This window comes from Bison bison, unplaced genomic scaffold (genome assembly GCF_000754665.1).
Source record: "Bison bison bison isolate TAMUID 2011002044 unplaced genomic scaffold, Bison_UMD1.0 scf7180017864177, whole genome shotgun sequence".
NCBI classification, from domain to species: Eukaryota; Metazoa; Chordata; class Mammalia; order Artiodactyla; family Bovidae; genus Bison; species Bison bison.
In genome coordinates, this window is record NW_011494749.1 from 1,219,639 (window position 1) to 1,235,693 (window position 16,055).

The 16,055-nt window shown below is 51.5% G+C and overlaps 1 long non-coding RNA gene across 1 annotated transcript in view; it reads left to right on the forward strand.

The window, feature by feature from the left end:
- Nucleotides 1-7,830: 7,830 nt before the first annotated feature.
- LOC104990302 overlaps nucleotides 7,831-16,055 on the forward strand; it is a 25,364-nt gene continuing 17,139 nt past the window's right edge. The window contains exon 1 of the long non-coding RNA XR_825498.1: nucleotides 7,831-10,972. This is a non-coding gene — a long non-coding RNA (uncharacterized LOC104990302). The remainder of the gene's footprint in view (nucleotides 10,973-16,055) is intronic.

Sequence of the window (16,055 nt, forward strand, 5' to 3'; positions counted from 1 at the left end):
TCTCAACTTCATCCTTCTCCGCCTCCCATACCGACTCAGCCACGAGGCCAAACTGTGTGAACAAATGGTACCAATGGTCCAGGGGCCAGGACGGAATCCCCCCAGACAGGCTGGCCAAAGGGTCCCTAGGCTGACTTCCTTGGTCTGCAGGGAGCCCCAGGGAAGGGGGCTGAGGGGCTGAAGGGAGAGGCTGGGGGCAGGGCTACCATTGGGGGTGGGGCTGAGGGCAGGGGAGCCAGGCCTGGTTGGCCTTTGAAGGGTAGGCCTTCCTGAGGTGGACACTTTAATCGCCCCCAATTAAACCATTGCCGGAAGCTTTTAACAGCCCCATACGGCCTTTCAAGGACTGCCCTTTTGTTAGACGGCCAAGCTGTCATGTAAAAGGAGAGCAGGCTGGGGGCCTCTGACCACTCACCCCAGGCCCCAAGGCCAGCCAGCCCCAAATTCAGGCCAGCCTCTGAAGGGTCTGCTTCTTTGCGAATCAAAGGCTGAGGAACCTGCTTTGATCTGGGGGGAAACCCAGCCCTTCCTTGGCTCCCCAGATTCAGTTCCCTCACTGAGGGTGTGGGTCCTTCCATGAAGGCTTCACCCACACAGTTTCCAAGTCTGGGGCCAGCCAGGCTGATCCCTGGGGTTCTGGGAGTCTGCCCCTCACTTCAAGAAACAGGTCCACTGAGATGGTGAAAACATTCCCTGCTCCTACTGCCCGCCTTGGGCAAGGACACCCCCACCCCACCTTCTCCGGCTACTCTAGGTCTTCTAGCCCTTGTGACAGAGTGTAGTCCTCAAATGAGTGTCCTCTGGGACCCTGTCAGAAATGCAGACTTCCAGGCCCCACGCCTTTCAGACCTACTGGATCAGAATCTGCTTTTAAACAGCTCCCACAGGTGAAGTTGGAGAAATACTGCTGTAGTATTTCATCTTCTCTCTGCATTTCCTCTCCTACTGCCCCCACCTCTGCCCCCAAAGGCAAGATTAAGTGTAGAAACGATACTAACCATAAGTTATGGACAATATAGCCCTCTGCTTTGCAGACTCTACAACATATACTTTCTGGAAAGTCAACAACAAAGCCCTTCCTGTCAATAGCAGTTTCTGGAGGACCCCAGATGGCAGGCTTCCGTTTGGTCATTTAGTTAACATCAAAACTCTCCATCCTGACTTCCACACTTGATCCTTCATTTCATTCTCAGAACTGCCCGAGGAAGAGAAGACAAGCACCCCCATTAAACAGCAGAGAAAACTGAAGCTCAGGAAAGTTCGTGAATAGGCTGGAGGTGGTGGTGAAGTTGAGGGGGCGGGTAACCTAGAAAACCCTCCTGGGGTCTCCCTGCTCTTAGGTCCAGCAGGGCTCCCATCCACAGCTATGACGTGTGTGCCAGAGCTGCAGCCCACTTCCCACTTCACTCCCCAAAAGTGTCCTGGGGGTGGGCAGGGCCCCCTGTGTGGGAGGAAGCCAAGCCTCTTTCTGTTACACAAAAGCCCCCTACAGGCAAGGAAAAGCCAGAATTTCCCAATTCCTACCTCCTCCCCTTCCTCCTCACAAAAGCTGCAGTTCATCCAGAATCTATGACACGCATGCCAGTCTTCAGGCTTAGCGCTTTCTCTTTCACCATCCCACTTAGTCCCCGGGACAAATCTCCACCACATTCTTCTGGATAAGACTCAATTCTTCTGCTTCTTTCCTTGAAGCTGATTCCTTGAAAACCAAACAAGGCCAGAATAATCAGATCCTGTTGGGGCAAAGGTCTCCCACTGCCCACCCTGGATGAAGGGCCTGGCTCAGCCTGGGGAATGACAGGAGGGGCTGGTTTAGAAGAATTTCTTCAACATTCTCAGATGTTGCAACTTCAGTCCCATCTGGGACAAGTCTTGAGTACCTAGGGATACAAAGAGGCTAAACTCCACCTCGCTTTCTCACCAAGATTCTACAGCAAGCGCAGCACTTAGAGAAGGGCAGCAATCTGTAGAGGCAGATGGTGTGTTTAGAACTCCATGGGTTTGAGTGTCATCCACAGGAGGCAGCCTGGTGTCGCCTTTTGGAGCTAACTTCTGTGAAGGATCAAAAAGTAAAAATTTTAGGCTGTTCTCCATCACAAGTCTGCCATCGTAGTGTGAAAATAACCGTCTACAACGTCTAAACAAGTGGGTGTTCCTGAACTCCAGTGAAATTTTATTAATGGACACTGAAATGTCAACTTCATGTGCCAAAATGTTATGCTTCTTTGGATTTTTTTTCCCCCTAATCACGTAAAAATCATTCTTAGCTCTTAAGTTGCACAAAAGCAGACAGTGGGCAGAAGGTGGCCTTCAGGGTCATAGTTTGCTGGCTCCTGGTTTAGAGCAAAAGTTTTGAGGTCAGTTGTCAGTCTTGGATTCAAGTCCTGGTTATTTCACTAACCAACTGTGTGATTTGGGAAAAATCACTGAACTTCGCCGAGCATGCTTCCTCCCTGTCAAAGGGAGATGGTGGAGCCTGTCTTCCAGGGAGTAGGTAAGATGCATATGAGAGCACCTACTGACCTCAGGGACTGACATGTGGCAGGCACACCCTCAATGTGAGCGATGAACATTGCAGCAGACCGGTTGGAGACCAGGGGCAGGGGGCTCTGAGGTTGCAGAGGTCAGGGGGCCCTTCTGGGAGGGAGGAGGTTTGGGGTAAACTGGGCCTGAAATGATTTGAGAGGTGTGGTAACAGCAGAGGGGAAGGTTGAGAGGTCAAGCCAAAGAAACTGACTTCAACATCATTAAAAAGTCTACAAATAACAAATGCTGGAGAAGGTGTGGAGAATAGGGAACCCTCCCAAACTGTTGGGAACATAAACTGGTGGTAGACATTATGGAGGACAGTATAGAGGTTCCTTAAAAAACTCAAAATAGAGTTGCCACATGATTCAGCAGTCCTACTCCTGGGTATATATTCAGAGAAAAGTAAAATTTGAAAAGATAACGCACCCCCAATGTTCATAGCAGCACTATCCACAACAGCTGAGACTTGGAAGCAACCTGAATATCCACTGACAGAGAAATGGCTGAAGAAGATACGGTATTTCTTTAGAAGAAATGCAAATAGCGCTGTTTCCTTTTTTTAAAGGAAAAGGCTCAGCCATTAAAAAAAGGAAACAGTGCTATTTGCAGCAACATGGAAGGACCTAGAGATTATCATATTAAGTGAAGTGAGTCAGAAGGAGAAAGGCATACGCCATGTGACATCAGGTATATGTAGAATCTAAAATATGAACTTATTTGCAAAACAGACTCACAGACATAGAAAACCAACTTACGAACCAAAGAGGAAAGAGGGTGGAGAAGAATAAGCTAGGAGTTTGGGATTAGCAGATACAAACTTCTATATATAAAATAGATAAACAAAGCCCTGCTGTATAGCACAGGGAACTATATTGAATATCCTGTAGTAAATCATAATGAAAAAGAATATGTAAAAAAGAAAAAAAAAAGGAATTGGCTTCAATCCTAGGGTCTGGGATGGCTACTGAAGGCCCTGAAAAGGGAATACTTCAAAGTAGGGTCAAGGGACTTCCCTGGTGGTTCAGTGGCTAAGAAGCTGAGCTCTCAGGAGTGGGCCTGGGTTTGATACCTGGTCAGGGAACTAGATCTCACATGCTGTAACTAAGACCCTGGCACAGCCAAATAAATAAATTAAATAAATACTAGGAAAAAAAAAAAAGTGGGCCAAGGGGAGGTCCATTTGCAAGGACTGCTCTGGCCTGGGGCAGGGGGTGGTGTGTGTGGGGGTGGGGGCAGGGTCAAGGAAGGAGGAAGCCTGTAGGGGAAACACCAGGGACAGGTGATGAGGTTACTGCTGAGTCCAGGTGAGTGGGAGCTGTGGGGTGGAGGGTAGGGGGTTATCAAGGGAGTGTCAAGGATCAATTGGTGGTAACATAGCCGGGTGTTGTGTTTCATTTTTAGTCACCTGCGGGTACTAATTAGCCCCCTTTCTTGACTGCAAGCTCATTTCCAGGTTAATAATTTGGACTGCCTTTTGTTTTTGCTGACCTAGCAGTCTTCCTTCCCCTCCCCCACCCCCACATGACAATGCCACGATGTTACTGTAAATGCCAGTCCCTTTGTTCCTCCACCCTGAGCCACTGAGCGGGGCAGGGGGAGGTGCCCAAACAAAGTGGAACCATGGCGATTCCTTCCCTGAGATTCTGTTACTTTGGGATCAGAATATAAGTCCCTCTCTGGAGGAGGGAGCATCAAGACATGAAATGCAGACAGGGTCAGCAGCTGCACGCCCCTTCACAGGAAAGAAGTTGAACCCAACAGGAAGCAGAGCGAGAAGCGAGTCCCTCCAAGGACCTCGGTTCTGCCCTTTGTGCTGTGGCTTAGTGATTCAGTTCTTCCCCTGATTGTAGGAGATATCCTGAATCCTTTGAAGAAACTCTTTTTCTAAAACTAGTTTGAGATTCTATCACTTGCAAATGAAGAGAATTACCAACCAAATCCATCCTCGAAGCTTTCCTACTCAGAGTTTGTTGTACTTGTGCTGTGTGCAAGGCGCCGGGTACAGTGTCTTACATCCATGACTTAATATAATCCTCAGTTATGCTGTGAGCCATTGGGTATTATTACCTCCACTTTAGAGATGATAAAACCGGGGCTCCGTTTCACTTGACATTTAAATGGGGTGCACCTCAGGTCTTTGGCCTGGTCCTCTGACTGTCATAGATTCCTCTTTCCCAGGCAATCTTATCCATTCCTACGCTGATTCCATTTCTACAATTTCCAATGCTCATTCCATTTCTACAATTTCCAATGCTCAATCTGGACCTCTCTTTTAAACTCAAGTCTGAAATATCCAGCCTCTACTTGATATAGGTATTTCAAAGAAAGATCTCTAAAACTAGGCTTCTGTTATCCCCACTCCCATGCAATCTGCCCCTGCTCTGGGGCTTCTTCTCTCAGTAACTGGTCCTACCCTTTGCCTAGTTTCCCAGGTCAGAACTTGAGCCTTATATTCGACATCATCTCCTTTGACCTCCATAGTCACCCTATTACCAATTCCTATTGTACCCACTCCTTAAGCATGTCGTGACTCTGCCCACTTCTCTGTTAGTCCAACCACAACCCCCTCTCCCTTGAAAGACAGTCTGCTCCTTGGTCTCTCTGATTCCATTCCAAGCCATTATCCATTGACCTGCTAGACACATTTTTGAAAGCACTCTAACTGTATCCCCCACTCCTTAAAACTACCCAATGATTCTAGTCCAAAGTCTTTCCCAAGGTCTATGTGGTCCAACCAGATCTAGCCCTTTCTATTCTTCAACCTCATCGTGAACCTCTCTTTGGCTCATTCACTATAGGCTCCCTTCAGTAAGAGTACCAAAGTCTTCTGATCTTAGGGCCTTTGCACTTGTTATTTCTGCTGTCTGTACAGTGTTCTTCCCCTCTTCCTTCCCCGCTCTTATTTTTCACTCCTCGCTATCCTTCAGGTCCTGGCTCAAGCCACAGAAATACTGTCTCTTGAGCCCTCCATGAAATATCATTCCACAGCACCTTCACTCTCTGTAGCACTCAATAATTATGTTACTGTATATATATTTAATGTTTGTCTTCCTTGACAGACTATGATTCTCTGATCTCAGGGATTGGATCTATCTTTTTCATTGTGCCTGCAGCACCCTGTACAGTGTCAGGCGCAGAGCAGGGGCTCAGAAATATTTGCTGAATGAATGAGTGATAGAGGCTTGTGACCCGGGACTCACTGCTAGTAATGGAGGAGACTGGACCCCAACGCCAGTCTCCAGTGCTGCTGAATTGGACTCAACTTCTTTTCCCCACTGGGGAAACCAGGAGGGAAGAGGTTCAGAAGCCCCCCTAGGTCCTTGGATTCATTACAAAGGATGCAGGAAGCAGGGGTGGGGAGGGGTATCAGTCTACTGCCAAATGGAGTCCGGCTGGAGGTAAGGAGATTCTCTGGTCTCGGGTGAGGATGGGGTGGGGGTGGGCTAGAGGACACTCGTCGATGAAGTCCTGCCCCCCGGTGGCCTCTCACTAAGAGCTTTGTCTGTGTTGCCTCATTTAATCCCCTGCCAGCCCTGCAAGGCAGGATTATTACCTCTTGTCACAGACAAGGAAAAGAAGCTTTAGAGAGAGAGAGAGTAATTAACGTGCCCAGAGTCTCTCGTAAGGTCAGAAGCAAGATTTGAATCTGGTACTTGAGCCTAAGAAATCAGACTATTTGGGAAATTCAGTCCAGAAAAGAAAATGGAGGGACAGGTACCCCCAGTGGACTTCAGGGAGTTTGCCACACAACCTCCACCCCGCCCCCACCCCTCCGCCGCCCCCACCCTGCCCTGGCCCTCTCCATCACTCCACCCCTGTGGACTATCCATTCCTGGGGATTCTTTTTGAAATTCTAAAAGCTCTTGCAAACCCTCTCCATGCAGCCCCTCAGGTGGCCAGACCCTCCCCAGGCTGGCGCCTACCTCCCTTGAGGATTTCCCCTGCACAACTTCCATTTGAAAAGGAGCATGGGGCCCCAGTGCCTACCTGCTGGGGCCCATCAATGCCCTCTGTTCAGGGATGCAAAGTAAAGAAGCTTGGCCCACTGAGGGGAGTGAGTGGGAGATGGTGGGGATAGGGGACTGGGAAATGCCCTCAGAGCCTGGATTAGGGTGTTCATTATTATAGACCTTCCCCCCACCCTCATTTAACACCACTTATATAGAGCTTTTTTTTTTTTTTTAATAGTATTTATATAGTCCACTTGGGCTTCCCTGGTGGCTCAGTGGTAAAGAATCCGTCTGCCAATGCTGGAGAGGAAGGTTCAATCCCTAGGTCTGGAAGATTCCCTGGAGAAGGAAATAGCAACCCACTCCAGTATTGTTGTCTGTGAAATTCCATGGACAGAGGAGCCTGACAGGCTACAGTCCGTGGGGTCACAATAGAGTCAGGCACAACTAAACAATAACGACATATAGCCCATTTAAAATATGAACTCATCAATGCTCAGAACAACTCTGAAGTAGGTACTGGTATCCCAATATTTTGTAGACTGGGGAGGTCGAAGCAGATAGGGTTGGTGACTTGCCCAAGGCCACCCACAGTAAGTGGCAGGCGGAGCTGGGATTTGAATGTGGGCACCAGTCTCTGGATGCTACCATCTGAAATCCCTCCCCTTTGCAGAGGAACCTGTCAGGAGAGAGGAATCTCTCTGGTCTCAAAGATAACAGCCCCTTCTCTTCTCATGTGTCCAGAGACAAGTGTGTTTACTTCAGGTTAGCAAGTGGCTGCCCCAAACAAAGGGGATGCAGGCAGAGATAACCCAATCATCCCAGGCCTGCCTGGGCCGTTAGGAGGGCAGGGATTGAACCCAGCCTGCTTTGAGGCTGGACTTCGAGAAACTGCCAGGGCCAGGGCCTGGCCGCCTGTTTGTTGCAAAACAATGAGTCAGCCTGGCAGGGAGGGGAGTGGGGCGATGGGGGGATGGGGGTAGAGGGGCCCCTAGCCCTGCCTCTGGCTTTTACCAGGGTAAATTCTGCCTACCCCCAACCCTCCTAGCCCTTAGAAGGTTCACCAGTTTCCTTTTTTCTTGTTTGGATGAGTTAGGAAAAGTATTGAAAAATAGAAAGTGCCCTAGACAGGAAAACACTCTGAAAGCTGAAACCTGCCTGCTGAGGCCAACACCCCACTGGGGAGTGGTCAGCCAGCCAGGAGTCCATCCCTGGCCTCCTGCCCAGGCACTGGCCCATGGTGGCACCTTAAGCCCTGGGCAGGAGAGAAGAGAACTTGGAAGTCCAGGGATGAGTGGTGACCAGTTCAAGGTCACAGCTGTGCTGATGGCTGGGAGGGAGGGTGGGCAGATCCTGTGGGGGGCTCTTGGGAGCCACATTACTGAACGGGAAGAGCCTGAAAACAGAGACCTCCTTTTTTTCAGTTGGCCTTGCCAAGGGACCCTGCTCTTCCATCCTCATGTGGGGAGAGCCCTTCACCTGGGGCTCATCAGGATATGGGGCAACTCTCTACTCTAGCTGTCACTGCTTAAGCCAGCATGGTTGCCCCTGAGGGATCCCATTTAGCCACAAGCTCTTCCATTCCTCTCCTGGCCCTGCCCCTTCTACCTCAGGGCTCCTCCCTCCTACTTATCCAAGAAAGACAGTGCTTTCCCCTTGTTAGAATGGGACAGAGGGGATTTGTTCAAGGTCACAGAATAAATCCATCAATTTATTCATCAAAACGTTGGACTGCTGTTGAGCCAGACTTGGCAGGGGGTGAGATGGGGCACAGTCTCTTGGAAGCCAGTCGCCTAAACCAAGAACTGCTCTATAATAGTGTGTTAATCAGGACATATCTACTGTGCTTGCAGCAGGGACACAGAGGGGCCTGACCCGACATGAGAACCAGGGAAGGCTTCTTGGAGGAGGCAAGACAGAGTAGGTCTTAAAGACGGAGCAGGAGTGTGCTAGGGCCAGGGATGGCAGAGGAGGGTGTTCTGGGCTAGAGAGAAATCAAATCTGCCAGCTCTGGGCTCACTTTCTAAGCTCTACACCCTGGCCTACAAGCATTACTGAACTCCTACAATGGAACAACAGCTAGGACCTAGGAAAGATACAGAACAATGGTGCCTGCCTTCCAGAATCTTCCTGTGTCAGTGGGAAGACAAAGAGTCCTCCTGGGAATTCTGAGGAATGCCATCAAGTGTTGGGGGCTCGACTGTGTATCTCTACGTAGGATATATCTCATTTAACCCTCACCCAACCCCTACGAATGGATACTGTTGGCATCCCCATCTTATACAGAGGAAACAGAGGCTTGGAAAGTATCAGTAACTTGTCCTGGGTCACCACTTGGTAAGGGGGTAGAGCCAGAATCTAAACCCAGGGGCCTGACTGTGGAGCCTGAGCCCCCAACCACTGTGCTCACTGCAGCCTGGGGGAGAGAGGAAGCTGTCATAGACTCTGTTTGGTGGGCAAGCACAACTGGCAAAAGCTTTGGCGGTCAGGAAGGCATGACACAACTGTGTTTTGGCATCATAGCTCCAGAGGCCACTTGGAGGATGTATTAAAGGCACAAAGCAAAGGAAGAATGCAGCCTTAATGTCCAGGTGACAAAGGATGAAGGCTGAGGAGGACCAGCGGGAACTGAGGAAAGCCAACACTTACAGAGGTAGAAAGTCTGGCCTTAGCCCTGCCCTGGGCTCATCCTCAGGAAAGTCTTCTTTGCTTGACCTCCTCTGACTCTCCAATGTCAGTGAAGCTCAAACAGCGGCTGTTTGTCCAACAGACACAAACTGAACACCTACTAAACGCAGGCCTCGTCAGCCCTGGGAAACAAGAGGGAGCCCAGAATCCTGTGGTGCAATAATTCCCAAAGAGTTAGCAGTGTTACCTGTGTTCTTCCTCCTACCCTCACACATCTTCAAGAGGAGATGAGTTTCCATTTAGACACTTCTCTAATGGTTTAGGCACAATCCTCTCCCTACCACCATCTCTCTCAGGTCTCCAGGAGATCCCGAGACTCATCTGTCCCCTTACACTTTCCATAGGACCAAGTACCGTATGGAGTACAATACTAAGTACTCATTTAGTACTTGCTGAGACTAGTGAGTCCAATGAGGAAAAGCTGCTCTCCAACTACCCTCTGACCTTGAAACTAGATCACAACTCCTTAATCTATCCAAACAGTTTTCAAAAGGCACTTTTGGTCCCAGAGTTGCTGTCAAAGAGTGAAACTGACTGATGGGCCAATTCTGTGAGATCAAGTCCCTCAGTGAGGATGACACTGCTGAGCCTTTAAGGCCACCTTGTATGCAGGGGGCAGACCTCTGAAGCTGTCAGTCACCCCAGATGAGCCAATCAGCACAAGATATCTGGAACTGCAAGCTGAACTAGGGGATGAATGGGAGGGCTCAGGCTAGGGTAAGGATGGGTGTCCTTCAGTACCAGGAACTGAAGGCTACTCCAGACTTTGATTGTTGTGGCCACCAAGGTACAGGCAAGTTGATTATAGGAAGAACGGAATCTTGTGAGGTATCCCTGCTCTACGGAGACTTCAGAGAAGTCAGCTCAGAAAAGAGAAATGGGGCAGGGCCTGGGAGCCCTGAGTGGGAAGTGGCCATGGGAGGTGGCCAGTGCTGGTTTGTACTTTAGGGAGGGGGTGTTTTTATTTCCTTTTTGCCTTTCTTTACAATTTACTAAAGCCCTCTGCGAAGTTTCAGCTGCCTCTGTTGTGTCAGTGTGTGTGTGATCTTGGGTGGTGAGATGACCAGTGGGGGAAGGGTTGGATAAGGACCAGGAGGCGGGGGTGCTGAAGCTTGGGTTTTTGAGGGGGCTATTCTCTCTTCCCCTCCTACACCTTGTCCGGGTAGCAGGCCTAAGGCTGGACTGGAACTATTTCTTCCTTTTATTTCTGGCAAAAGCTACAGAAGGGAGTTCCCCTTCTCTGTTTGTTTTGATTCTGTTGTTTTCTTAAAGAGAGGAAGGAAAACCATCATCACTTTTTCGGTTTTGTGAACAAAGGCAGGCAGAGAGGATGTTCGCTGGGGCAGGGGATGTGGGGGCTGGGCCTCACCTTCCCCCTCTCACTCCCCTTCCCCTTCCTTCTGGCAGCTTCGAGGCCACCCCCACCCGCCCAGAACGTAGATCAGGCCCCACAGTGTGGGGTCAAGTTTAGGTGCTGGCTCTGCCTTTAAATAGCTTTTCACCTCTCAGAGGTACATCTGTCAAAATAGGAGTTGTGGGATCTGCTTTATAGGATTGCTGAGGTTAAAAACAAAAGAAAATCCTAACCTGTAAAAACACAGACTGCTCCAGAAATGTCTTTCCTTTGCTTCCTTCCTTTGGGGAAAAGGGGGTGGTCTGTCCCTTTGGCCCAGTAGTGCGGAGTAGGGGGAATTTGCCCATTGAAAGCCCCCTTCCCCATCTTCCTTCTAGTCACACAAAGCTGGCTTTGGGCCGAAGGACCTGCAGTGCCGGCCTTATGAAAAGGCTCCTAGAAGAAACAACAGGTAAGGCTGGTACTCCTGGTTCCTAGAATTGTCCCCACCCTCTGGGAGACAGTGAAGCCCCCGAATTTCTCCTAGCCCCTTTGTCCCTCAAGCTCCAAGCCCCACGGGGTTGTATTCCCCAGAGTCTACCCCTGCAGCCCTGGGCAGGCTCCCTTCTGTGATGAGTTCTTGGGGGCTGCCCTGACCAGACAGAAAGGGAGCCCCACCCCACTTCTAGTACCCTCTCTGGGTCCCCTGTTTGGTCTGAAACTTGGCCAGGATGTGCTACCTCTCAGGGCATGGGTGTCTTAGTCTGTAAAGTGGTTTCGGAACTTTTTTTTTTTTTTAAATAAACACTCTTTTAGAGAATCGAAACATTTTGCAGACCGGCTCCCTGCTTCACGTGATAGCAGTCATACTTTAAAAAATCCTTTGATTGAGAAAAAATACAAATGATCATAAACAAATATGCATTCATTAACACTTCTAAATGAGTATGGGTTTTATCCAACAGTTTCTACATACATGTGAAACTATGTCTCCTTATGGGAAGATGTCAACTTGTAGATGGTGCCAATACCTGTGGGAGCTTGAGGCTCACATGGTACCCCCTAGTCTATAAGGGCACAGGGAGCCTGGGGAATGACGGGTTCCTTCTTGGCCCTCCTGGGGCTGACCCAGGGACTCAGGGACACCCTAACAGTCAATCTCAGGCCCAGATGATACAGAAGCTCAGGAGTAACTGACAAAAATGCAAACAGTGTGGTGGCTTTTCTCCAACACATGGTTGCTGCCTGGGCTTGGACGCTGCCTGGGCGTCCTCGTTCTGCTACCAATAAGCTGTGACCTGGGCACATGGCACTTAACATCTGTGGGCCCCAATTTTATCATCTGTAAAAATGAGAGTCATGGTAATGTTGACTTTTCTTGAGGATTCAATGAGATAATCAATTCATGGACTTGGCACAAGGCCCAGTCAGTGCTTAATAAACATTTCATTTTAAAACAAAAACAAATCCACAAGTACCCCTGCTTACCTTCTTGCAATGGCTGCTGGCCATCACGTGGGCTGGTGCTGACCCCTTTGAGAATGGTCTCCTGGGCTTCCCCCATCTGTCCCCCTGGGGACAGAGCTGGGAGCATGCCCTTCCTGCACTATTCCCTGCCTGGCCCTTATCTACCTGAGGCGGGATTCCAGTCTCCCCTCTCATGGCTTGGCCAGGCCTCCAGGCCTCCTCCACCCCAGGTCTGGCCTCTACTCTGGGGGCCAGCGCCTGGGTTTCCGACCACATGAAGGGAAGGCACACGAAAAAGCCATAAACTCAAAAGGCTGAGAGGGATGTTTGTCAAAGTAGGACAGAGCTGCGGCCAGGGACGGGAGGGGGCGTGCCGGGCCTTGAGCGGAAGCAGGCGTTTGGGGGAGCGGGGATGAGCAGCCGGGGAGCTGGCTTGGGCAGGGCAGGAAGGAGGCCCATTAACACTTCGGCCGGACCGCGCTTCCTCCGGCACCTCGGCCAGGGCGGACACAGGCGCGTTTGTCCCGCTTTCACTGTGGCGCTGTGTTCGCAGCAGCCCCTGCCCCCCAGCCCCAGGTGGGCGGTGTTGCCCGGGCACAAACGTCCTTTATGGATGGGCAGTGCTGGAGGAAGGCAACACCTCCGCGGACAGGGACCACCCCCCAGAATTCCGAATTGACCCTGGAGCCTCCTCCCCTGGCAAGGCTGGCACTGCAGGGAGCCTGGTCAGTGGGGGCGGAGGGGCGCGGCTCTGCCAGGGTTTGAGGGGCAATCAGGGGGTGCGTCCTAGGAGAGGAGAGGGCGGCCACAGCCCATTCCTTCCAGGTCCCGTCTTGGGGGACAGTCCTCTCACCCTGACTGCTGCCACCTCCTGCGGCTGAGGTGGGGGACTTTCATCTCCTTGAGGGGTTCTTTGGGAGGGCCATGCCTTGGTGAGACCTGAGAAGAGGGAAAGCAGGCAGACTCCAACTATTCCACATCCCCCTCTCCCCCAAATCCCTTGAGGAGTGTTTGTTTTTTTGTTTGTTTGGTTTTTTTTTTACTAGATTTCACACCTCCCCAGTTCCCCCTCCCGTGACACGGCACAGCATGCGGGATCTTAGTTCCCCGACGAGGGATCAAACCTTCGTCCCCCTTAACCGCTGGACTGCCATGGAAGCCCTGAAGAGTGGGGTCTTAAGCATTCAGGGACAACCTGACCATCCCCTCCATGGAGCGCAGTCCTTGAGAGCCTGGGACTGAATTCTCGGAGGGCCTTCCCCGAGCAGGCCACCCCGCCCCACCCCCGCGCGCTCTTCCTGCAACCAGCTGGCGACAGAAATCACACATCTCCCAGACAAACTCTCTTCAGGCCCCACTGAACTTCCGTCCCCCATTCACACAGATCTTCAAGCCCCTCTCCCCCTCCCAGGCCTTTTGACCGTTTAATCCATTGACAGGTGCAGGCCTAAGCCGGCTGCCTGGCAGCGCCCCCTAGAGTTGGCCCATGGACCTGCCCCCAAAGGGAAGGTCTGACTGAACCATCTCTCCGGAGTCCAGCAGGAGGTGGGGAAGGGAGCAGGTTGCTGAGCTTTGTTCCCTGTGCACGTGACTTCAGGCTTAGCCAGGTGCGGGTAGCCCCTATCAGTAGGATTCCTTGGCTTCCTTTTATATATGGAAAGACTGAGGAGAAGAGGCCCAGCGTTCTGGGGTTTGCAGTCTGGCTGGGAGCAGGGTCAGGCGGGGGCCTCACAGTGGGGGAGAGACCCACATGCTGGTGGAGGGGCGCCCTTCCTGTGGTGCCTGAACAGAGAGCTGCCTGGTGGTGGTGGTGGTGCCCTGTGTTCTCTCTGCTGGACTCTGCAGAGTGGGTGACCCCTGGGGATAGAGAGAACAAGGCCCTGCCTTCCTTTCCCTGTCTCCTGAAAACCCCTGTGAATGTGACACTGCTCTGACCATGGCCACTAGCGCTGACTTGGTTTATCTCTGACCCTCTCTCCAGGCTGAGGGAGGTATGAATGGGGGCAGCATCACTGGCCTTGGTCACAAACCCACTATTTCACATCCTGCAGAGTCAGAGGCTGGGCTGGCGGCCCAGACACAGACACCCCCAATGCCTGCACAAACACAGACAGAAAGGATTTCTCCGCCCGGCACCCACTTCCTCCACGACTCAGATATCCGTGCAGACGCTTCTCAGGCACTCACAGCATGCCTCTAGGGTGCGTGTGTACATGCTCAGTCACCTAGTCGTGTCACTCTTTGCCACCCCACAGACTGTAGCTTGCCAAACTCCTCTGTTCATGGGATTTCCCAGGCAAGAATACTGGAGTGGGTTGCCATTCCTCCTTCAGGGGATCGTCGCAACCCAGGGATCAAACTCCCCGTCTCCTACGTTGTAGGCAGATTCTTTACTGGTGAGTCGCCTGGGAATAGACACACAACACATACTCCTATGCCTCTCCCAGCAGCAATGAGCGCACAGCACCCACCCCCACCCCAACCCTGCACCCATAGAAACTTTATTTGGACCACAACCTCACAGACCCACGTATGTGCTACAGCTCCCGTCACAGACGTCCCCTCCTGATCTCAGTCATACAAGTGAACTCACACAGAGACCCAGCACGTCAGAGACTCTAGAACACTTGTGGGCACACACACAGACGCATCCACGCAGATGCACGTAGACACACAGACGCATCCACGCAGATGCACGTAGACACACAGACGCATCCACGCAGATGCACGTAGACACACAGCTCTCTGAGCCGCGCTCCTCCCCTCCCCCGGTGCTGGATGGAGGTATTTATGCTGATAACCACTTATTTACAGTTCATGGATTCTGAAAGGCAGTTGCATGTGTGTGGTTGAGTTTGTGGGTGCATGTGCGTGAGTGTGAGAAAGAGAGAGACTCTGTAAGGTGCCGGGCAAGCAGAGTGGAGAGGAAGAGAAGGAAGGAAAAGCTCTGTGACTCACTTCCAGCTGAACAATGCCACATCTCAGCCTCCGAGGCTGGGGGAGGGCATGTGTGTCAACACAGCCAGGGCCCGGCTGTGAGATGGTCAGGGAGGTGGGGACCCCATCCAAAGAGACTTGCCCTTCCCCTCTCTGCTCCCAGGGGGTGTGAACGCAGCATCCCACAGCGCCCAGCACCTGTCTTGTCTACAGCACAGTACATGAGAAAGGCAAAGACAATGGCAATGATGCCTCAGCATGTGCCTTGTGCTCAGTCATGTCTGACTCTGAGACCCCATGGACTGCAACCACCAGACTCCTCTGTCAGTGGGATTTTCCAGGCAAGAATACTGGAGTAAGTCGCCATTTCCTCCTCCAGGGGATCTTCCCCACCCAGGGATCAAACCCGAGTCTCCTGTGTCTCCTGCATTGCAAACAGATTCTTTACCAGCTGAGCCATCAGGGAAGCCCCTCTCTTGTCTGTGAGGCACCTACCTCCAGGTGCTTTGGCTGTACTCCTCATCTCTGACCAAATAAAACTCCAGAGCCATCTATGTAGCCTCACCACAATTCCTGAGGTCATCCGACCCTACCATTCAAACCTTTACTCCTACTGCTCCTGTGTCTGTGGTCCCTCATTTGCCACCTGACTGCTCCCCTCCAGCCGCTCCAGGCCTTTCTTCCAGCCGTGCCAACTGCTTGCTCCCCGACACTCATCCTCTTGCTTGCTCCCCCACACTCTCCATCCTTCAGGCTCCGGCTCTGTCCCTGAGCTCTTCCTCCCCGAAACCATGGTTTCTCTTCCTCATCTTTTGGATAGTCAGCCATCCCCCTCCCTCCTCCCAGTTCAGGCTATTTGCTCTAAAGGGCAGGCTCTAGAATGTCTTCCTCTGCTTCCAGAATCTTCTCTCCCTTCCTCTCAGCAGGGCCCTGGAAACCAGCTAGTTTTCAGCAGGGTTTTGAGAGGTGAGAAGAGTAAGGGATGAGAAGGACGAAAAAGGCAAGGGGATCTCTACTTGGGCCTCTACTCACTAGGTAACTGGTTTCCCTCTGGATTTGCTTCTCCTGAACAGGCCCCTCCCCGTCCTGCAGCTCACACAATCTGGGGCAGCTAGGGAGGGAGGGAGGGTTTCTTACCAGGCTCCACCTGT